Source organism: Haliotis cracherodii, unplaced genomic scaffold (assembly GCF_022045235.1).
Source record: "Haliotis cracherodii isolate W230 unplaced genomic scaffold, xgHalCrac1.p SCAF_10, whole genome shotgun sequence".
NCBI lineage: Eukaryota > Metazoa > Mollusca > Gastropoda > Lepetellida > Haliotidae > Haliotis > Haliotis cracherodii.
Genome location: NW_027266265.1, coordinates 11023787 through 11047930, shown reverse-complemented (window position 1 = coordinate 11047930; position 24144 = coordinate 11023787). Strand labels below are relative to the sequence as shown.

Genomic DNA, 24144 nt, shown 5'->3' with positions numbered 1-24144 from the left:
TGTAGGCTGCATTCTCATTCGTCGCACTGATAATCCGTTCAAACACAGAATCATTGTAAAACAGTTGGAAAAAATCAATAGCATGACTCTTCACTCACCGTACGTGTCAATATATATATATATATTCTTGAGTCCGGTCGCCTCTTCAAAATCCCTCATGTCTCCACTGTTGTGGTCCCTCTGCCACTCCCATTCTTGAAAGTTGGCGGGGGGGACACCTCGTCGAAACCGTCAAAATCTTCACCAAAATATTCGCGAAATTCCCTCTCCCCTTCGCTTAAATTATTCAATTCAAACACATTATTATTCCCGATAGAGTCGTTGTTAATCATCTGATCGCTATCCGAATCGTAGTTGGCCGCCATTACGCTTGATTTACGATTCAAGCGAGAAAAATACCTGTCGCGAAAACAGGTGACATCCGCGATTTTCGCGCCAAAAAGACGGGGAAATTCCATAGAATGACGTGTCAATCACGTGTATATCTCGTTTCCATATTTAGAACGAGATTACACACGAGAAAGGAAGTAGAAAGAGCGATTTTGTAAACACGCTCGCGCCGCCCGATTTATCGGGCAGCCGGGTGTGGGGCTTGGACAGTTCTCGCCCGATTTTTCGGGCAGCCGGGTTCTGGGACACGGTTTATGCTGCCCGATAAATCGGGCAGTCGGGGCGAAAGGGTTAAGTACCGTGGTAGATTGGTGTCATGCACAGACACTAGATTGGTGTCATCCACAGACACCTGTCCTTTAAGTACCGTGGTAGATTGGTGTCATGCACAGACACTAGATTGGTGTCATCCACAGACACATGTCCTTTAAGTAACGTGGTAGATTGGTGTCATCCACAGACACCTGTCCTTTAAGTACTGTGGTAGATTGGTGTCCTCCACAGACACCTTTCCTTTAAGTACCGTGGTAGATTGGTGTCATCCACAGACACCTGTCCTTTAAGTACCATGGTAGATTGGTGTCATGCACAGACACTAGATTGGTGTCATCCATAGACACCTGTCCTTTAAGTACCATGGTAGAGTGATGTCATCCACCGACACCTGTCCTTTAAGTACCGTGGTAGATTGGTGTCATGCACAGACACTAGATTGGTGTCATCCATAGACACCTGTCCTTTAAGTACCGTGGTAGAGTGATGTCATCCACCGACACCTGTCCTTTAAGTACCGTGGTAGAGTGATGTCATCCACAGACACCTGTCCTTTAAGTACCGTGGTAGATTGGTGTCATCAACAGACACCTGTCCTTTAAGTATCATGGTAGAGTGGTGACTTGTCTTGCAAGTAGTTCTGGTGGTGTGTTGATTACAACAATAAAAACACTGTATGATTGAATTAAACTTATAACATTATGCCACGTAATACAAATCCTAAAGCATGTCTAGCCTATCAAAATCATGACAAATTTGATAATACCATTATATATTAGGAGGACAAGGGTGGCCCAATTGTCAAAGGCGTCCAAATTGGCTCTTCAGAGTTGCATCCTTTTGGCCTGCTAGAAGCCAACTACTGAGGGTTCGAGTCAAAGTTTGCCCTGATTATGTTTGTAGGTGCATCAGCACCATACCATACTAATGGTTTCATTAACGTTATAAATGTCTTACCCCGCATCACCTTGGGGTTTCCTCCCTCGTCATGTGAAATACTGTTTAAGTCTGCATTAAACCAAACTCACTCACTCACTCATATAATATATTTACATACCATATCAAACAGCAACTTGACTATTATTACCATTGCCAACAACCTGTGAAGATCCGGGGTAGAATAGTCTTCAGCAACCCATGCTTGCCGTAAAAGGCGACTATGCTTGTCGTAAGAGGCGACTTACAGGATCGGGTGGTCAGGCTCGCTGACTTGGTTGATGTATGTCATCGATTCCAATAGCGTGGCGTGTTGCTCATGATATCAATCACTGGATTGTCTTGTCCAGAATTGATTATTTACTGACCGCTGTCATATAGCTGGAATGTTGCTGAGTGCGGCGTTAAACAACAAACCAAATAACCAACTAACCAACCACTGAAACGTAACATTGTGGCTGCAGTGCAGGGTGATTCAGACAGACAATACATGTTGCAAGTGCATGTCATAAAAAGTTTCAAATGTTTTCTGAATCATTGACCCAAGTCCATTTGTCCCATGCAAATCCTAAAACTTGACCATCCTATCCGAATCATGACAAAGTTAAGAGTATGATTATATCTAAGATGAGATATACAGTTAAAGAAATAATAAATATTCAGTGGAAGAAAAAACCTGTAACGACCCAGCCACATTGTAAAGCTGTGTAATAGGAAGCCAGCCAGTGGAGCACTTACAGCTGTATATCTTCCACTGGAATGAGATGCCCCTATCCTGATTTAGAGTGTGACAGAGCCCTTTTAAATAAGACTTTTTTTATTACACACGCAAATCCGCAGTATTGTGTTATAGATGCTCTTACTTACGTGCGTACCTATATCCCACTCCGCATCACAGGTCCTGATGCTGACCTTTGATGGTAATGGCTGATAGTAATACCCCTCTACTATAACAGATAACTAATACTTGGGACAATACTTCCTGCTGTTCCACAGCATCTTTAAAGTATCGGGTTCAGTGGGTAATGCTCCATCTTTGTTTAATAGATGAGAGGTTTTTGTGACCCATGGTCATATTGATTAATTATACAGATAGATTTGTACCATAGTTCTCATAATAAATGCTTCAAAGTTTTGACACTGTTTGAGATTTTAGTATTTTGGGAAAATATTTTTTTTGCTGAATAAGCAAATAATCGCTTCCTTCATGTGATTGTGGCTGGGGTTAAAAATGCTATATTTGTATGCATGTATGTTTATTCAGTTGTTTGTTTATTTGTTTAATAGTTCTATTTTTTGTGAACAAATACATATTTATATCTGGGATATAGAGTGAGTGAGTTTAATGCCGCTTTGAACACTATTTCTGTTATATGAAAGCACTTAAGCTTTATGTGGGAAGAAGTCCTGAAGGGATGGAGGTCCTCCAATGTTGACCACTTTGGTGAAGCCCACTAGCATGGGTATGATACTGTCAAACAAAGAAACATAATCAGGTCAACTCTGCAAAGTGAATTGTAATGATTTTTCTGTCTGGGCCACCTGTGTCTCCGTAGAGACTTTATGTACATTTTGTGTGATGATGATGATGATGATGATGACAGTGATGATGATGACAGTGATGATGATGATGATGATGATGATGATGATGATGAAGATGACGACACTGATGATGATGATGATGATGATCTTCAAGGGTTCAGTTTTAGTTTTTGAGCTTCTACAAAGAGCACTGAGTACTGATATCTGTTCTGCCCTGGGAGTCTGTGCTGACATGGAGTACTCTAAGGAAGTCAAACATGGAGTACAGGGTCCTGTTCTGCCTGGAATTCGCTCAAGGAGTCAAGCTCTTGGGCACAGGGGTCTTCTGTATCAGGGAATCCCTACAAGGAGACATGATCATGATAAAACAGCATCAAACAACATCCACTCACTCACTCACTCACTCACTCACTCACTCACTCACTCACTCACTGAGATTGATAGCTAGGCCAATGACACATCAATATCACCAATAAAACATACATTCCCTTACAAAACTATATACAAAAAGACATGTTTACCCTTTGAACTAATTCAGCGCTTGGTTTACACTGCAAGCTTAGCTCTCTTAGCCAACAGGTGTTGGCCAAAAAATGTATGGATCTGTACCAAATCTGGTTAGATGTGCATCAGTGTAGCACCCTTTCATAACAAATGTACTATAAGCTTGGAGGGGCGGTTGGGTAGCCCAGTGGTTAAAGTGTTCGCTGGTCACGCCGAAGACCCGGGTTCGATTCCCGACATAGGTACAGTGTGTGAAGCCCTTTTCTGGTGTCCCCCGCCGTGATATTGCTGGAATATTGCTAAAAGCGGCGTAAAACCATACTCACTCACTATAAGCTTGGATACATGACTACACCTCGAAACTTTGTTTTGGGTGATAAAAATTTTACTTTCACAAACAAGCTTCGTTCCACAATTTGTTTTCATTCGAGGATGAGGACGAGGACGAGGATGAGGACGAGTGAATACAATGTTTATTTCATTTCTTGTGTCCCTTGTGGTGATGTTGCTGGAATGTTGCTGAAGTGGAGTAAAACAATACCCACTCACTTTACAGAATCACCCAAAAAATACAAGACCAAAATATTTATAAATTATTGAACACATGTTTTGAAATGTTTTTTTATTTACTTTTTACTTCAGTTTATTTCATTTACTGCAGAAGAAAATGTTGCAAGACTAGAATTGCTTTTCCCTGATTCCCTGTGATTCCTCATTGAACAAACAACTGTCACTTGATATGATTTAGAGATTCGTAATATCCATTTGAAAGTTGAAATGGGAGATTGTTTTAAAGATCACAAATTTTATCAAGAAGGTACGTTTTCAATTTCAAAACGACATTTTAAATAAAGTACTTAAATTTCAGACACTTGTATCTCAATTTGAAGTAACAATTTCAATTAGTTCAAGTAGCAAAGTATCAAAAACGATATTTTATTCAATTAAATTGGATAAGACGTTTGTATGAATCGTTTCCATCGAGTGAAATTTTCACAAATTACAAACACATTCTAAAGGAATCTAATTTTCACAGACTTAATTCGATAGTTTAAGTCAATAACGTGATCACATTTTCTAATTCTATGACTCATTTGCCAATAAGTGGTACATACAAATTAAATGTGTGCACAGTAATTACAAGGTATACTGTAAGCATCTTAGTGGCTGCAGAGTGGCAGGAGTGACCTCTTTGTGGTCGTTTGGTCGAGGACAATGCTTTAACGCCATTAATCCTACAGAAAATGATACAAACGCCTTTGTAAGTTGGCTCTGTTGAAGGTATGCTAGAAAGTAACTCGATAGAATATTTTATTTGACATGATAATAGCCCATTAAACATAGAAATATAAACACAGGAAACAGATCCTGTGCCAGAATGAGTTTGCCTCGTAAACCTGGTCGTAGTTTTATTAAAACCCTGAGCTAAGAGAACTAAACATTGTTAAGCCTATTCATAATGAATAATCACTGGTAAGGGAAATCCCAGCTAAGACATATTTAATGTCATGGAGTCTGATGTATGGGGAAATTGATAAAACCTTTTTTTTCTTGGTTGTCGTTAAAATGATCTTTTGGGCTTTTGGAGGGCGAATTATGCAAGGAAAATCATCTCAATCGCATCCAGAGTCCTTGTTGACATATGATGCGGTACTTTACCGATGCGTGTGTCTATTTAGAGCAATTATGTTTCATCTTCTTAGCTCGTTATATGATGTATCATGAGCTGCCAAGCGATAAATCAGTGTTACTCGCATAATCATAGGGATTTATGGGAAATTTGTGTGCCGATTCTGCGTTAATATCACAGCTCACCTGCAGAGGAATTGTAATAGGATAGGTCGTGGAGAAAACGTCTGCATAATGGTTGTCAGGCTTGCGTAGTCATCAATTGCTACACCATGTTTATTGTCGCAAACTGTCAAAATTCAGGCTTTAGGAAGGTAAATGTCGTGTGGCACTGATTAGAACAGCAGTATTTTTCCAGCTTACATTAATACTCTTGCCGATTTATCATTCAATCATCTCCCCGCGGCTTGTTTTGTGTGTTGATGTTTGCGGAGACTGTGGCACCAGAACGTTATCCAATATTGACAGAACTTGCCATGTCAGAAAGTGGGAGGAATATTAATTAATTAACTAAACATCATTGATCAAGCCGTTTCACTTTTTGATTGTATCGTTGTTACTTAACGCTGTCCCATGTCAACAGCCAGCCATCAGCTTTTTCCTTTATTAATTTACAAAAACTACATCATCCGTCATTCCTTTATGGAAATGATGTGTTTTCGAATCAGCATTGATGAAATCATGCACTGGGCTATAACACAGAATGGCTTGACATATACCTGAATTCCATCATGTTATTACAAGTTTCCAAATGGCTGAATCCATCAGGAAGGTTAATTCAGGATTCATTTGAGCTTTCGGACAACTATAAAGACTTGCCGTTTATGGGTTTAAAGTTAATTTGTTGCAGCGATAATGTAGATTACATGCATTGTATTTGGTTCGACATTGTCATCAGTATATGAACATGGCTCGAGGGTTAACAGCGTGTATTCATATATAGAAAACAATATCATTTTCCCTCGTTAACTTTTCAATAAAGAAGATCAAAAGTCTCGATCTCTTCTTTGACAACGCATTGAAATGAACTGGTTATTTTGCCCTTAATACTAATGAACAACAGTATTGGACATTTTATGTTATAATGAAAAATCTTTATGGATCTTTAGAAGAAAATGATTTCATAACATACTCAATTATAGCTGTTTACGTTTAATTATTGCAAAAACTGTTTTGATGTCGTGTACTGATGTGACCAAGAAGGAACGGGAATGTTTTTTTCGAGGAATTTAAATCCAATATTTCAGATTTGAAAATTGGTTATTCCAATTTCGCTGTACTCACATTAATGAGGATTTTATTTTTTTATTGGAATGAGTAAGAAGTATGATTAGTGACTAGTGATGAATGTTTTTTGATTCAGATGTCAAGTGGCTTTTTTGGCAGTTTGACATTAACCAGCTTGTAATGCGATATGCCTTGTCAGTTTTGTCAGTTGCATTAAAAAAGCATTGATTAGTTGTCAGTGATGAAATTGTCAATGTCTTTAAGGTAATTCACCACCAACAGGGGGTGGCATGTTGAAAGTGTTGAGGATGAAATGAAATATTGCTAGTCTTATTTTTCAGCAGTTTTATTTATCACCTTGGCCATGAAGAGTTGCCTGTTTTTCTTGTTTTTGTTATTTTCTTTTTTTAATATTTCAGCATGTCACAAACCACTGCCACCAACAACAACAATACAAAATGATAATAATAGGGGCAGGTAACTCCAAATCCCTGTCAGACAGGATAACATTCTCGCAACAAGGGAAGCTGAATTTGAAATCTAATGAACACATTAAAGTACCATATGGCATTGATTTTCAAACAAACAAAAACTAAAAAGAAGAACCAATATTTTCCCTGTCCTTTATACAGAATAGGCCAAAATAGGCCCAGCATATCAGTGTAGTTTACATGATAAACATGTGCAAGTCATCCATTGGCCATTCCAGTACACAAATATATACCCTCTAAGACCTCTAAGACCTGTATCACAATACAAGATTTCATTATTTGGAGACACATTACATCAGGATATCCTAATTTTGATATCAATGACAGTCTTCAGTAATTAAGCACATAAATTTTTCACACTATGTTCATCTTTGTGTCAGTCCCTCATTTTCTTATGGTGAGAATCGAACTTTGATTAAAATTACCTCTTTTTACAACTGGAATTAATCCCTTTTATTTAAATGGAAACTTAATAATCCAGATCAATTTAATCAAAATTATGAACAGAAAATGATAATGTTTCCTATTATTTCCATAACTAGTTAATACGATTATTGTCATGGACATGAAACCATGCATATTAAGGAGTGTCCACTATACACAATGGAATTCAGAAAAGGAACACTGACGGCCAGACTACTTAGAGTCCACTCCTAAATAATCTTTACTTGCATTAATCATTTCAACAGAGTGATTACTCGACAATAAACTATTGACATGAGGGTGAACATTCTAAAGCTTAACATCATGACGTTTAACATCATGAAGCTTAACACCATGCATGAGACTGCACACTGGAAGCCACGAACAGTGTCAGGTTGAATGTTTGGATATTCAATTACATTAAATTTTCCGCCCAAATACAGTCATTAATGAAGGGGATGGCCTGTCTCTGTATCCAAGATCCAACACTTGGACAATCCCCAGTCAAATTTAAATAAAATGGATTTAAACTTGTACAATATTAGAATGAGATAAGAGGAGAAACAGCCGATTGCTTTTTTGCCTGTTCAGAGGTTTAATCTCATATTCAGAAAACAAGCAGTTTTTTCCCCACGACGTGCGCTCGTCATCGAATCTTGCTCAGCTGTTGGTGAAAATTGGTGACTTGGAAGATGTGACTCAGTGGGAACAAGTTTTATTTCAATTTCTTAATCCGCCATTGGTAGACAAATCACAAATTTCATCTCGCTAACCGCATATATCACTCAGTCAGTAATGCTGCCGTTTGCTTGTTCTAATTTTGTCGGCACAATGCGCTATCCTTTTGTCATTTATTTGTGTTTCATTGAAGGCATGTTGGGAGGATTTACTACAAAGTAAATTGGGACGGCATTAGAATTCTCCGCTTGTTTCTTATTTAAAGTATTGAGTGCCACTACTCGCTAACAATGTATCACCCCAGAGAGACTTGTCATCAAGTCACAAAATGAATTGCTCATTTTTGCAGGAAAAAGCCTTCATATTGACCATTTTGGCTACTCAATAATACTGTGTAAATCACCTTCAAGAGGAGCCGTTGTGAAACCCAGTAATTGATACTATCAAAAACTAATATGAGGGTTACAGGGCCAATGGCTTAGCCAAGACTTTCATTTTCTTCGGCGTGAAATGTGTGCTTTGGGGAATATTTGGTACAAGTTGCGCGGGAAAATCATTTCCATGACTTATAGCCGTATTAATTGAATTGTCCTGCGTTCATATCCTGGCCTCGGCCTTCGACATTGAGCTAATTGATGTATAGATTGTGTAGAAATTGATATTGTCTCTGTGTGTCATCTTCGAAATAACGCTTTCCTTGCCTGCATATGTGGCCTGCTCATGGCTTCCTTGCCCTTATGCAAATTCAATTATAGTTTTCTCAAAATTGGCGAACCCCATAAAGGGTGGATGGAGCGAAAAGTTCAATAGATGGCAGTGACGGAAAATTGATCTCCACACTCTACCTGCTTCGACCCTTCACAACTCGAGGGCGGGGAAATTTGCCATGATTTTTCTGCCCTTTGATTCGGCCACAGTTGAAATCAAATACAGAATATTAATAATCTCTTCAGCCTCTTAATTTGCTGGGAGTCATTTTGCCGGGCTTTCATCAATAAAACTTGAGAGGCTTCGCACGGCCACCTTAATTTTTGATGAGTTTCCATCCCCGTCCCAATATTTCTCCTCGCAAGCAATAAGAGCACGATTATCGCAAGGTCTTGATGAGGCCGGGGTTGTTATCTCTCTCCCAGCAATTTCTTCATTTTCCAAAGAAAAGCAATTTCTTGACTTAAAACTTCTTATGGTGCTGAGAGAATATCGAGTTTACTTTGGAAAGAGATTTGCAAGCATATATGTTTCCTGATTGTCTGGTGTAGTGGGCTCTATTGACCCTTGCTTCATATAACTTCAGAGGAAAGGAGAGGGCACCTTATACAATTATACCAATCTGTGTACTGGCCGTCTGATTGGGGACTGCAAGCCATTTATGACTTTCTTTGGTACTAGCGGAGTGACAACTGTTGTCTTCACAAGCAATATTGGTGTGTTTTATGGGAATAAAACAACTATAACCTCACCAATTGGGAAAAAAAGTTTGGGGAAGAATAATTGGTTGAAGTATTTTTTAAAGAAATTGTATTTGTGAAATTGTTTCACACTGAGAAAACTAATTTGTACATAGAGTTGAAAATATTTCTTCTTCTTTTTTCAATTTTTCTGTTTGATTTTACGATTTGAAAATTTGTTTTCATTATCCATTTTTGTACTTTTTCCTTTGTAGATAAAGGGGTAAGAACACCATACTGTGTGGATCTGTGATTCTGATAAAAGGTGTATGTAATTTAAAGCTGACCCTGTCCTACTTTCCAACATCTCCATCTAGCTACTGTTATTAGTGTTATGATGAGGCAGGATGATTTTTGCCTTTTAGGTATCACTTAGCCCATGCAGGCAATAGAGGAACATCACTCCTATGTTGTGTGAACTGCTGGTCTTGTTCATGGTGTATCGAGAAGAAGGTTGGATGAACAAGGGAACACATTACAACTTCAAAACCAAAAGTATGACATACTTAATAGCATATTTTATTAGGCCTCGTAGGATACTTGGGTCATTAAGTTTGTGTGTGTGTGTGAGTGTGTGAGTGAGTGAGTGTGTGTGTGTGTGTGAGTGAGTGAGTGAGTGAGTGAGTGAGTGCCTGCCTGCCTGCCTGCCTGCCTGCCTGCCTGCCTGTGTCCGATTCATGTGATTTAATAGCCAATATAAAATATACATCACATTGCTACCTATTAATCAAGTATATACTTTTCTCATGAAGTTCATGTATAATAATTGTATCTAGGTGTTGTGTTCTAAGATGCAAGGTGTTAAGCTGTTGATTATTTTAATCATCATCCAAGCCTTCATCCCTGCTTCAACTCTTCCTCCCTTACCACAAACCATTGGTCTCAGTGCTGGACAGGTCCGGCATCCCACGAGACAGTGTAGGACAAGTAGCCCTGAACCTAGACTAACACCTAGTCAATGAAAACATTTCTTTAAAATAATTATAATAATCATGTTTTGAAAGAACCTTTCCTCTTCTGCTGTTTTCTAGACTTGGTTAGTTTGATCTTGACTTGCCTAGGTTTTTAGTTAAAAAAATACCTAAAAGATATAAATTCCACAGTCATGGCACAGGACTAACCTGAACCATGACTTGGGAATATATATTTTTAACATTATTTTTTACTAAAAGCCCAGGCAAGTCTACATCAAACTAAACAAGAAAACAGCAGAAGCACAAAGGTTCTTTTGAAAATAACAAATTTCAATTATTTTAAAGAAATGTTTTCATAGACTTAGTGTTAGTCTAAGGACAAGGTAAAGAAATATTTCTGACAGTCAGAGTAGAGGGGGGTAACCTGAGCGATCTTCCATGACTGGTGGTCAACCTTTAACATTCAGAGTGAATGAGTAAGCTAGGAGAGAAACTGACTGTGTTTTCAATGTAGACCTAGTATAGGTTACTTGATGATTAAAATGTGCAAAATTGAATTCGAAACCAAACACCCATAGTGGGGTTTCAAATGTTAAGTTTAGTGTTGTTAACCTTACTCGACATTAAAACACAATGTTTATTTCTATTCAAACCATGAGAGAATTAACACAAACTCTTGGAGAAGATATTGAGTGAAGTGGCATTGGCTGAGTTCAATGTTTGGAGTGGGTTTTCAATCAATTTGAATGAAGGAAACACCGATACTAGCATTTAAACTAAGTATGGCATTGTGTCTGCTCAAACAGTGTTTTTTTTAGTCATTATATTTTACTTGCATGTATCACAGTCATTGGAAGTGTGTGGCATAGCTACTTCAAAAACCAACCTGAAGTGAGGAAAGGTAATGAAGCAAGCCATGCAGTGTTTAGTTCTATACAGCACATCATTATTATAATGAAAGAAACTTGACGTCACTCTTTCCAATCTCTATCAATTGATTTATATTGTGTTTTATTCCTAACTGGGGCGGTTGGGTAGCCTAGTGGTTAAAGCGTGCGCTCGTTACGCCAAAGACCTGGGTTCGATTCCCGACATGGGTACAATATGTGTGAAGCCCATTTCTGGTGTCCCCCGCCGTGATATTGCTTGAATATTGCTAAAAGCGGCATAAAACCATACTCACTCACTCACTCACTTCTTCCTAATGTCTATTACCACACTTACATTGAATAATCTAGTAAACAAAATTTGCATTTTGTAACTTATAATTTTACACATAATTTTTTCAAAATGCTTGCATACAATGATTGAGATTCTTTTCTAAAAATATTAACTCTTGCAGTGATATGACCATCAAATCAGCTATTTAAATCAGAAGTGTTATTGTGATTTGAAATATCGGTTGGTAGAATATTGCTTTGTGCTGTATCAGCAATGTTGTAGTCATTCTTTGTGAGGTGCCATATAGAACTCGTGACAAGCTAATGGGCTTACAAGATGAAGGGGAACATAGTGAGTGAGTGACTCTTTGAGCGATTTGTTTTTTAATCACAATCAGCAATATTTGTATCAAAATCACATTGACCTGGGGGGGCATGGGTGGCCCAGTTGCCCAAGGCGTGATTCTCCCCGAATATGTTTCTAGGTTTGTCAGCACCATGCCCGTGCTCATGGGTTTCACTGAAATGGTAAATGTTTGAGACCGGCATTATTTTGGGCTTTCCTCCCACATTAAGCTGACACGCCGCGATATGACTTGAATACTGTTAAAAACGACATTAAACCCAACTCACTCACTCGCTCACATTGACCTGTAAGTTAATTCAGTCTTGGCAAGGTAAACCAGTGATTGGTAGCACAAGCAACCATCTATATTATCTTGTAAAATGAAACACAATTAACCAGGTTCTGTATAGTAAATTGGATACCTCAAATTTTATGTGTTCAAACCATCATAGTGCTTGTGCTACAAAGTAACAAGAACTTTCATTTTGCATTCAGAAACCTCCGGTCACCCATTCTATCAACTTGTCATCGAGAGGCATTGTGAGTATGGAGTGCCAAGGTGTTAATACTAACACTAGTAGAATTCTGTGTCCAGGGACATATATTAACAACTGATAAATTTATTTGTATATAAAATTGCATTTATCTACTTATACACAGTGCCAGCCTGCTGCTCTGTCTACTGTTTGGAATAGACAAACCAGAGATCAAAGCTGTGAGCAACAATCACTGTAGTTAGGGTTAGATTAGAAACCAGTGCAGCCAGGTGAGGCCTGACAGTTTGACCCTAAAGTAGGCTTTTAAGAACATCCCATAGTCCTTGCTGCTGTAACTCTGATTTACCAACTATGTCATGGCTACTGTATCTACCAACTATGTCATGGCTACTATATGTACAAACTGTGCCATGGCTACTGTATGTACCAACTGTGTCATGGCTACTGTATGTACCAACTGTCATGGCTACTATATGTACCAACTGTGCCATGGCTACTATATGTACCAACTATGTCATGGCTACTATATGTACAAACTGTGCCATGGCTACTGTATGTACCAACTGTGTCATGGCTACTGTATGTACCAACTGTCATGGCTACTATATGTACCAACTGTGCCATGGCTACTATATGTACCAACTGTGTCATGGCTACTATACGTACCAACTGTGTCATGGCTACTGTATGTACCAACTGTGTCATGGCTACTATATGTACCAACTGTGTCATGGCTACTACATGTACCAACTGTGTCATGGCTACTGTATGTACCAACTGTGTCATGGCTACTGTATGTACCAACTGTCTCATGGCTACTGTATGTACCAACTGTGTCATGGCTACTATATGTACCAACTGTGTCATGGCCACTGTATGTACCAACTGTGTCATGGCTACTGTATCTACCAACTATGTCATGGCTACTATATGTACAAATTGTGTCATGGCTACTATATGTACAAACTGTGTCATGGCTACTATATGTACCAACTGTGCCATGGCTACTATATGTACCAACAGTGTCATGGCCACTATATGTACAAACTGTGTCATGGCTACTATATGTACCAACTATGTCATGGCTACTATATGTACCAACTGTCTCATGGCTACTATATGTACAAACTGTCTCATGGCTACTATATGTACCAACTGTCTCATGGCTACTGTATGTACCAACTGTCTCATGGCTACTATATGTACCAACTGTGTCATGGCTACTATATGTACCAACTGTCTCATGGCTACTGTATGTACAAACTGTCTCATGGCTACTATATGTACCAACTGTCTCATGGCTACTATATGTACCTACTGTGTCATGGCCACTATATGTACCAACAGTGTCATGGCCACTATATGTACCAACTGTGTCATGGCTACTATATGTACCAACTGTGTTATGGCCACTACATGTGCCAACTGTGTCATGGCTACTATATGTACCAACTGTGTCATGGCCACTATATGTACCAACTGTGTCATGGCCACTATATGTACCAACTGTGTCATGGCTACTATATGTACCAACTGTGTCATGGCCACTATATGTACCAACTGTGTCATGGCCACTATATGTACCAACTGTGTCATGGCTACTATATGTACCAACTGTGTCATGGCCACTATATGTACCAACAGTGTCATGGCCACTATATGTACCAACTGTGTCATGGCTACTATATGTACCAACTGTCTCATGGCTACTATATGTACCAACTGTGTCATGGCCACTATATGTACCAACAGTGTCATGGCCACTATATGTACCAACTGTGTCATGGCCACTATATGTACCAACTGTGTCATGGCCACTATATGTACCAACTGTGTCATGGCTACTATATGTACCAACTGTGTCATGGCTACTATATGTACCAACTGTGTCATGGCTACTATATGTACCAACTGTCTCATGGCTACTATATGTACAAACTGTCTCATGGCTACTATATGTACCAACAGTGTCATGGCCACTATATGTATCAACTGTGTCATGGCCACTGTATGTACCAACTGTGTCATGGCTACTGTATGTACCAACTGTGTCATGGCTACTGTATGTACCAACTGTGTCATGGCTACTGTATGTACCAACTGTGTCATGGCTACTATATGTACCAACTGTCTCATGGCTACTGTATGTACCAACTGTGTCATGGCTACTGTATGTACAAACTGTGTCATGGCTACTATATGTACCAACTGTGTCATGGCCACTGTATGTACCAACTGTGTCCTGGCTACTGTATGTACCAACTGTGTCAAGGCTACTGTATGTACCAACTGTGTCATGGCTACTGTATGTACCAACTGTGTCATGGCTACTATATGTACCAACTGTGTCATGTCTACTGTTTGTACCAACTGTGTCATGGCTACTATATGTACCAACTGTGTCATGGCTACTATATTTACCAACTGTGTCATGGCTACTACATGTACCAACTGTGTCATGGCTACTGTATGTACCAACTGTGTCATGGCTACTATATGTACAAACTGTGTCATGGCTGCTGTATGTACCAACTCTGTCATGGTTACTATATGTACCAACTGTGTCATGGCTACTATATGTACAAACTGTGTCATGGCTACTGTATGTACCAACTGTGTCATGGCTACTGTATGTACCAACTGTGTCATGGCTACTGTATGTACCAACTGTGTCAAGGCTACTTTATGTACCAACTGTGTCATGGCTACTATATATACCAACTGTGTCATGTCTACTGTTTGTACAAACTGTGTCATGGCTACTATATGTACAAACTGTCTCATGGCTACTATATGTACCAACTGTGTCCTGGCTACTGTATGTACCAACTGTGTCATGGCTACTGTATGTACCAACAGTGTCATGGCTACTATATATACCAACTGTGTCATGGCCACTACATGTGCCAACTGTGTCATGGCTACTATATGTACCAACTGTGTCCTGGCTACTGTTTGTACAAACTGTGTCTCAGCTTCTGTATGTACCAACTATCATAGCTACTATTTCAACTAACTATGACATGGCTACTATATTTCATTGAGTTGACTGTTGGCCTTAGCACTGATGCATGTCATGGGCGTACAAAGTCATTCTCATCCAGCCAGCTGATCTGCATATTTGTTTATCATTCAATTAAAAAAACTAACTTCCTGATCTGAAGTATTATTTGTATCATGCTTGTTCCAGCTTCATGCAAGAGACTCGTAAATCAGAGGCCGACACAAATTTGACTAAGACCTATTTCTCTGCGATAAAAATAAATTTGCCATCTTTCTGTTGAGGGAGGTACATCTGTTAAAATGTTCGCATTTAAGCCTCACCTTGTTAGAGATGTGGCACTGATGAGAGACGGCAATTTAATTAGTGATCATCACAGCCCCTGTAGTTCTACCCATTCCTACACTCAAAGTAGACGTTTTGTCAAGTGGGGGGAAAAACTTCACCAGAAATGATATAACAGAATACAGCCATTACCAGATGTTGCGAGGGAATGTCTTTGAAATGGCTGCCCTTATGAGCACCTCCAGAAAAGTTGGCAGTCAATTTACTCCTTGCAATTGAGCATTCATGTAAATGTAAATTATTATGGCAGATAGGTCCTTGTGCTTCAAATGCCGTTTAACGATGGTTCAGAGCGAGCAGGGCCCACCAAGATGGAGAGTGAGATGCTGACTCCAAACACGTGCATCTGACATTTTTATTTAGTGCGCATCGTGGGTTTTGTTTAATTTAGGATTTCTCCTGGAAACCCATCTTCTCTTAGCTTGTGTAACCAATGCTAACACTGCTCTATAACTTTGACAATTATTACAAATAATGCAAACCGTCCATCATTTGCCGGCATGTGCTTGATATAATCCGTCCTGACTTATATCCTGTGATAGGATAGGCTCCTCTCAAATGAATTTGGTTCATGTTACCTCAATGTGAAGAGGAATGTCTGTTGTATTTCCAGCATTAACCTGAGCTATTGAGCTTGATACGAGGGCTTGTTTTCTCTGCCCAACACATCATGGTGTATATACCTGTAGCTACAGCCCTGTTGTCGTGATGCTTAGACCGTTATCACTTACACCACCACTGAGTTACTGACACAGTCTGTATAGGCATAGGGAGGGGAAGGGGTTGGGGAGAAGGGCGCAGGGGAAGGGGTGGAAGGGAACGGTGCAGGGGAATGGATGGAGGGGATGGGGGTGCAGGGGAAGGGGTCCAGGGGAAGGGGTGGATGGAGAGGAAGGGAAGGGTGTAGAGTAAGGGGTGGATCGGAAGGGGTGGAAGATGTGCAGGGGAAGGGGTGGAGAGGAAGGGTGCAGGGGAAGGGGTGGAGACGAAGGGGTGGAATATGTGCAGGGGAAGGGGTGGAGAGGAAGGGGTGGAAGATGTGTAGGGGAAGGGGGGGAGAAGAAGGGTAAAGGGGAAGGGGTGGAGAGGAAGGGGTGGAAGATGTGCAGGGGAAGGGGTGGAGAGGAAGGGGTGGAAGATGTGTAGGGGAAGGGGGGGAGAAGAAGGGTGCAGGGAAAGGGGTGGACGGGAAGGGGTGGAAGGGAAGAGGTTGAAGGAAGGGATGGAGGTGAAGGGGTGGAGAGGAAGGGGTGCAGGGGAAGGGGTGGAGAGGAAGGGGTGCTGGGGAAGGGGTGGAGAGGAAGGGTGCAGGGGAAGTGATGCAGGGGGGGGTGTACAGGGGAAGGGGTGGAAGTGAAGGGGTGGAGAGGAAGGGAAGGGGTGGAGGTGAAGGGGTGGAGAGGAAGGGGTGGAGAGGAAGGGGTGCAGGGGGAGGGGTGGAAGGGAAGGATGCAGGGGTGCAGGGGAAGCGGTGGAGATGAGGGGTGCAGGGGAAGGGGTTAAAGGAAGGGGTGGAGAGGAAGGGAAAGGTGGAGGAGAAGGGGTGGAGGGAAAAGGGGAAGGGATGGGGGAAAAGGGGAAGGGCTGGAGAGGAAGCGGTTGAGAGGAAGGTGTGCAGGGGAAGGGGTTGAGAGGAAGGGGTGGAGGAGAAGAGATGCAGGGGAAGGGGTGGAGGGGAAAGGGTTGTGACTGAATCTAATGATCCTGGGTTTGGATCTCAGAGTACTTTGCATATTCTAAATATGTTATCAACACACTTTTATATTTGGAATGGTTAACTCAACCACATTAATATATTAACCATTCACCGCATCACAATTATTAAGGGAGACATCTTTATACAATTTATTCTGATTAATCTATTTTTAACCAATAGCACTGTTGGGATTGCCCTTTTATTTGTGCTCAATATTTTTGCAGATTTGGAGATTCTCACATCTAAAATACAAAGAAATAGAAAAAAACCCATGTGTATAAATTCTGTAATTTATTTGAAACTCTGGAATTAGATATTGAATTAACCAAATCAGATTATTGACAAGGGTACAGTTGCTTGTTTGAAGTGTATTGTTGCATAAAAAACTCTTGCTTGTTAGTAAAGGTAGAAAGATGTTTGTCTTGTATAATGGAGCTGATGTTTGTCAAGTGACAAGTCCTGTCCCCATACACTGTTTTATAGTGACAGAAAAACAGCAGTAAATGGTGTGGCATCACTGTTGAGTGGCACAGGACAATTAGTCAACTATCATATCTAGCAGCCTGACCTTACATGAGGACAAAAAAGGAAAGCTTGAAACAGGAAGACTCAACAATCACAACTCCCTTAGGAGTATACTCGCGGTGGTGTGACATGAACTCATTTTGCCACATCTCCATAACTAGGTCACCTGGGCCTTTTCATGTCATATACTTAGCCATGATGATCATCTAAACTTTAACCCTTGAACAGTGATAGCCCAGTGGGGTTGATGTTTGCCGGTGACATGTTAGGTCTGGGTTTGAATTTAAATATGGATAAAATGAGATATATTCTTTCTAAGTCTTTGAAAGGTATTTAAAAATGATACACAAGGAGGAGAATTTATGGATGTCAAAGACTTGATACGATATCAACATGGAGATGATGCAGTAATAAGTGTTCCTCATAATAAAGAAGTTGACATCCATAAATTCTCCTCTTTATTCTTTGTGTAGTCGAACACTGTTGTGTCGAACTTTGCCACAGGACAAACCAATGAAACCCAAGGTTTCTGTGTTCCTAGGTACTGTGGTAGAACGTCCGCCCGGAGAGCGGAAGGTCCGGGGTTCGATCCCCGGCCGTGTCATACCTAAAGACGTTAAAAGATGGTACTTGTTGTTACCCTGTCTGGCGCTTGACATCAAGGGGCTAAAACAAGGACTGGTCGGCTCGGAGTCAGTATACTGTGTCTGAGTGGGGTACTCATGTTCAACTGCTGCATGGTATCTCAGTGAGCTAACACTATAAATCGGCATCAGTCCGGACTAGTACAAGCAGACACATACATGCATGTCGCTACATAAATGCAAAAATCTTCGAAGCGACGTTAAACCCAATTTCACCTCACCTCATAGGTACTGTACAAGTCCTGACATCTAAATAAATTCTCCGTCCAAAACCCCTGCTTTACCCCTAACCCTAACCCTAATCCTAACCCTAACCCTACAGAAATGATTTTTAATATTTTTAGCAAGGGATTATGATATTTTTTTAAATTTCAAGGCGTCAAGTCGTTACTTGCAAAAGTTTTACTGAATAATCATTAAACTTTCATACATGTGACGTAGAGGTGGTTTCAAATGTCTTCACTTACTTAACATTCATTAGTAAATACTGTATTCACTGTAATAAGCACCCTGGGCACCAAAGGGGGATGCTTTTGGGAACCGAAGTAAACTCATGCACAGTGAGAATCACGGTTAGAATAACTTCAGTTCAGACATTAATATAACTAAAACTTTTTCAATAATAGCTACAAGGCAAATATATACACTGCTGTGTTTTCTGTAAAGAATCTATTATGTACACAAGAAAATATGGACTGCCATGTAAATACTAAAGTACTCATGGAAATGAAAAAAAACTTTTTTTCGATCTCAGATTTTAAATAAATGAAGATAATGTACAAAATATATAAATATTCACACAACTCAATTAGTACTAATTGGGCCTTGGCACAAATACAGCGTATCAAAGGTTTTTATGTCTTTTTACACGTAAAAGTGTGTAAAAATATGAACAAAACAGACTATTGTGAAACTAAGCATAACCAGGTGTTAGTAGATCAAGGTGAATGTCCATGACCTATGACACCTTGACGGACAGGTGAAAACAGGTGCTTGAAACCCACGTGCATGTGATTTGTCAGTGGTTAGTGATTTGTGAGTGGCATTGTGGGATAATGAATCATCGTCAAAATATCAGAACGTAAAAGTAACATATTTCCTTTCGCAAACAACAACTCAAATGTCATTATTATTATGTACATAAACATAGCTGTTATTTTTATTGTTGTTTTGATAACTTTTTTCCAGGCTAATTTGCATAATGCCTATAGCCTGTTTCTGCCATGTCAATTTGGAATTAGTTTTATATTTGAATGTTGAAAGTGCCTACAAATTACCTCCTGTAAAGTACATTTTGTATTTAGCACTGAGATAAAAATAGCAAATCCAGACTAGTACTTTTCCTGTTGTTTTGTTATTTTGTATTTACATCTACGTAATGCATTGTGTCGATTATTAAATCCAGCAAAACAGTTTTTTTCCATTTCCATGAGTACTTTAGTACTGTGAGCTTGTATTTAACATTTGGACAGGGCATATATATATACAGCTGTTGTAACAATTCAGTTATTTAAAATGTGTTCCGTGAATATGTTATTGAGTATCACTTTTTCAATCCGAAGTTTTCTTCCAGTGAGCTTATTTCCATCTCACACGATAAAAAACCTTATAAGTTATATCAGTGTTAAATACTTTAAGCAAAAAAAAAACATTTTAATATATTTCTCTCTGCCCCTTCATGTGAACAATACATTGAGTTATTCCTTTAATAATTGTCCGGAAAATGTTTTTAAGTTTGTTAATGGTAAAAAGAGTTAAAAAAAAAAATCCCAAACAGATGTTTTGCACATTTTAATCCATTATGATCGTTATTGGTTTTGGAAATCGTTAAAATAAGTCGTAAAAATATTCCTTTTCTTTGGAAACTCAAGTTCTTGAAATTTCATATGTCATCATTTTGTAACATTGAATTGTAAGTTTTGAAAAATAGCTACAGTTATCAATTGTAGCTGTCAAGAGGTGGGCTTTTTATTGGCCGAGTTTATCTGTTGGAGAGTTTTTCTGACACAGAGAGGCGATGCTCCATCCTTGTCATGGCAGCTGGGCCTGCCTGGGGCATCGTGGGATTGACGTGACAGTAATCATATTTTCGCGAGTCCTTGCATATGTTCGTCTTTGCCGCTCTCTCTATCATTCACACATTCCAAAACGATATGATCTGTGGATGAGGGCTATGATGCACAGTTGAGAGATTGGCCCCGAGTAACACACACGCTTCAGTGCCAGGCAAGCTATTTGCCTCCGTCAGTTGGGGCCGAGGTTAAATACATTTAATGATGTGTGTGCATACAGCTCGTTCATCACAATGTAATAGTCCCTGCGACTTTGCAAAAAAATTATCTCGCATGGCCGCCCCAACATGGGAATAGGCCCTTTGACACTAATGTCAGACCTAAATCAATTTGAGAACGGCTTGATATTTATCACTGAAATTTTGGCTCATATTCATATCGTTGTGCACTGAAAATCAATTTGTAGAATAGAGGAGGGCAGACGGGTCACGGAAATGCGCGTCCTTTGTATTGGAGGGGGCAGCGTAATTAGTTTATGCTCAATATCACTCAAATAGAGAGAATTTGTCGGGGAAGAAAGGGAAGGTGTCCTATTATTCATCGTGGGTCCATCTGACTTCCTGATTTTATGCATAATTCAAGCAGCCTCTCTGTGCTATCCGAGGACTCTTTCTTCAGAAGATATCTAATGCCGTTTCTTAAATATTGCCGACGTACGGATCATCTTTCATTCAATTTTGAATGCGCTGTTGATTATAGCATGTATGCACGGCATCATAGCGTCAATGCGAGAGCATGAGATGGCATTTGGGGGGCTCCAAAACCAATGTCTTGAGGAAGCCTAGATGATGGATTCGAGACGGCAAATGGACGCTTCTAAAGAAATCACACTATTTTTCGCGAGAAAATGATCCCGCTCAGTTTTGGCTGAATGAATTAATGACTAATGATAAAAGTGTTGAGGACTGGTAGGGATAACTGGACTTTATGCTGTAATGAAATTGGAATTGGCCTGGCCTGAGCATAGCCAAAATAAATTTCTTTCCGCCATTCCTAGTCTGAGATGAATAGCGTTGGTTATTAATTCGTCCCCTGCTTGCGGCATAACTGAGTTTTGCTCACTGGCATCCAATGTGTCACCAATCAATTCTGCGAGTTTGAAACTTTTTTGGCAGAGAGGTTCGACTTTGATGTTTCAGGCTAAAAGTATCAGTAAATTGATGTACATTTTGGCTTTGTGATTTTTTTATTCACCGCCTTTAGTTTCCCCTTGGAGATTAAGTTTTATTAAAAAGTTCAGGGATGTCGATGACATCGTAAATGTGCTTGGGTGTAGATCAGTTTTAAAAAGTTTGGAGGCATTTATTTTTTTGACATTATGTTTTTTTCCCCACTGGAAAAAAAATATGTATGGTAAATGAAGATGGAGAAAAAGTGAAAAATGTGTAAGACAGATATATTATCAAAGTCAGGATCATGAGAAATGATTTTAGAAAATGAATGAAGATTTTTTAAAAAGGTGTTGGTGCCCCATTAATCTATTTCAATTTATCTTTTTAGATGCTATTGTTTTATAAATTCGGGTCACAAATAATCTTGCTAATCTTTTGATATTTGACTGAGTTTGAATTAAAAGCAAAACACGTCAATGGAAGATGTATCAGCTCACAGACTCTTTTTAAGATTTGTTAGTGGGTGTCCTCCCCTGATTAATGGTGATGTAAGCATGCTACGCTAACATTTTCAAAGTCAGCTTTTTTTCAAAGAGACCATTTATAGGTTGAATACTTTGTCAGGTTTTATGCCATGTTTTTGTGGTAAGAAGCTCTGAGTGTTTTAACTTTGATAAATGGTTGGAAGACAGTGTTACAGATTTGTTGGATTTGTTTTGAAAAATTTAATAAATTGTATAAAGTAATTTATGAATAAAAAGTGACTATATAAACAGTGGTTCATTTTTCCTTTTTATAGTACAAAATTGATAAAACATCAACATATATCTGTCATTTCCAAATGAAATTTCTGAGAATAGAACTGAAAACATAGGAAACTCTAAAACCATTATCTTGAAACTGAGATGTTATTTCTTTAAAATCATTAACTGCTAGATGTCCTTGAGATGTGAGTTAATAAAGTGGTCAAATTCTAGGATTGCTAAATAAGTTTAGGGTTTGCCATGTCAAGTTAAAATGAGTAAACCATCATTGTATATCTGTATGTTCAAGTAGATGTGGGGCGGTCGGATGGCCTAGTGGTTAAAGCGTTTGCTTGTCACGCCAAAGACCCGGGTTTGATTCCCGACATGGGTACAATGTGTGAAGCCCATTTCTGGTGTCCTCTGCCATGATATTGCTGGAATATTGCTAAAAGCGGCTTAAAACCATACTCACTCACTCACTCAAGTAGATGTCCTTCATGGGCTGAAGTCATAATAAGTTCTTTGTGGGAGGGATTAAATGAGTTTTGTTTTGTATTTTTTGTAATATCCGAGCTACGTGGTGCCATATGCAAGGGACACAAGAAATGTACTTTGCATTGTACCTATGTTGTTTTTTGTTGTTTTGTTTGTTGTTTATAGCTGCACTCAGCAATATTCCAGCTATCTGACAGCAGTCTGTAAATAATTGAGTCTGGAACAGACAATCCAGTGATTGACATCATGAGCATCAATCTACACAGTAGGGATACTATGACATGCATAGTCGCCTCTTACGGCAAGCGCGTGGGGGATGTGACCAGGGTTGCTGGTGTGACAAGCCAGTACTTGGGTACAATGTGTGAAGTCCTGTTGGTTCTCCACATGGTACAATGTGTGAAGTCCTGTTGGTTCTCCACATGGTACAATGTGTGAAGTCCTGTTGATTCTCCACATGGTACAATGTGTGAAGTCCTGTTGATTCTCCACATGGTACAATGTGTGAAGTCCTGTAGAATCTCAACGTGGTACAGTGTGTGAAGTCCTGTTGAATCTCCACATGGTACAATGTGTGAAGTCCTGTTGATTCTCCACATGGTACAATGTGTGAAGTCCTGTTGAATCTCCACATGGTACAATGTGTGAAGTCTTGTTGGTTCTCCACATGGTACAATGTGTGAAGTCCTGTAGAATCTCCATGTGGTACAATGTGTAAAGTCCTGTTGATTCTCCACATGGTACAATGTGTGAAGTCCTGTAGAATCTCCATGTGGTACAATGTGTGAAGTCCTGTTGAATCTCCACATGGTACAATGTGTGAAGTCTTGTTGATTCTCCACATGGTACAATGTGTGAAGTCCTGTAGAATCTCCATGTGGTACAATGTGTGAAGTCCTGTTGATTCTCCACATGGTACAATGTGTGAAGTCCTGTTGAATCTCCATGTGGTACAGTGTGTGAAGTCCTGTTGAATCTCCACATGGTACAATGTGTGAAGTCTTGTTGGTTCTCCACATGGTACAATGTGTGAAGTCCTGTAGAATCTCC

At 39.6% G+C, this 24144-nt stretch overlaps 1 protein-coding gene across 1 annotated transcript in view; it reads left to right on the top strand.

Moving 5' to 3' along the window:
• LOC139454056 (zinc finger protein 64-like) overlaps positions 1–24144 on the top strand; it is a 210099-nt gene that overhangs the window by 57480 nt on the left and 128475 nt on the right. The window contains exon 9 of the transcript XR_011652432.1: positions 12457–12501. The gene's annotated coding sequence lies outside the window, so the exon portion shown is untranslated. The remainder of the gene's footprint in view (positions 1–12456; positions 12502–24144) is intronic.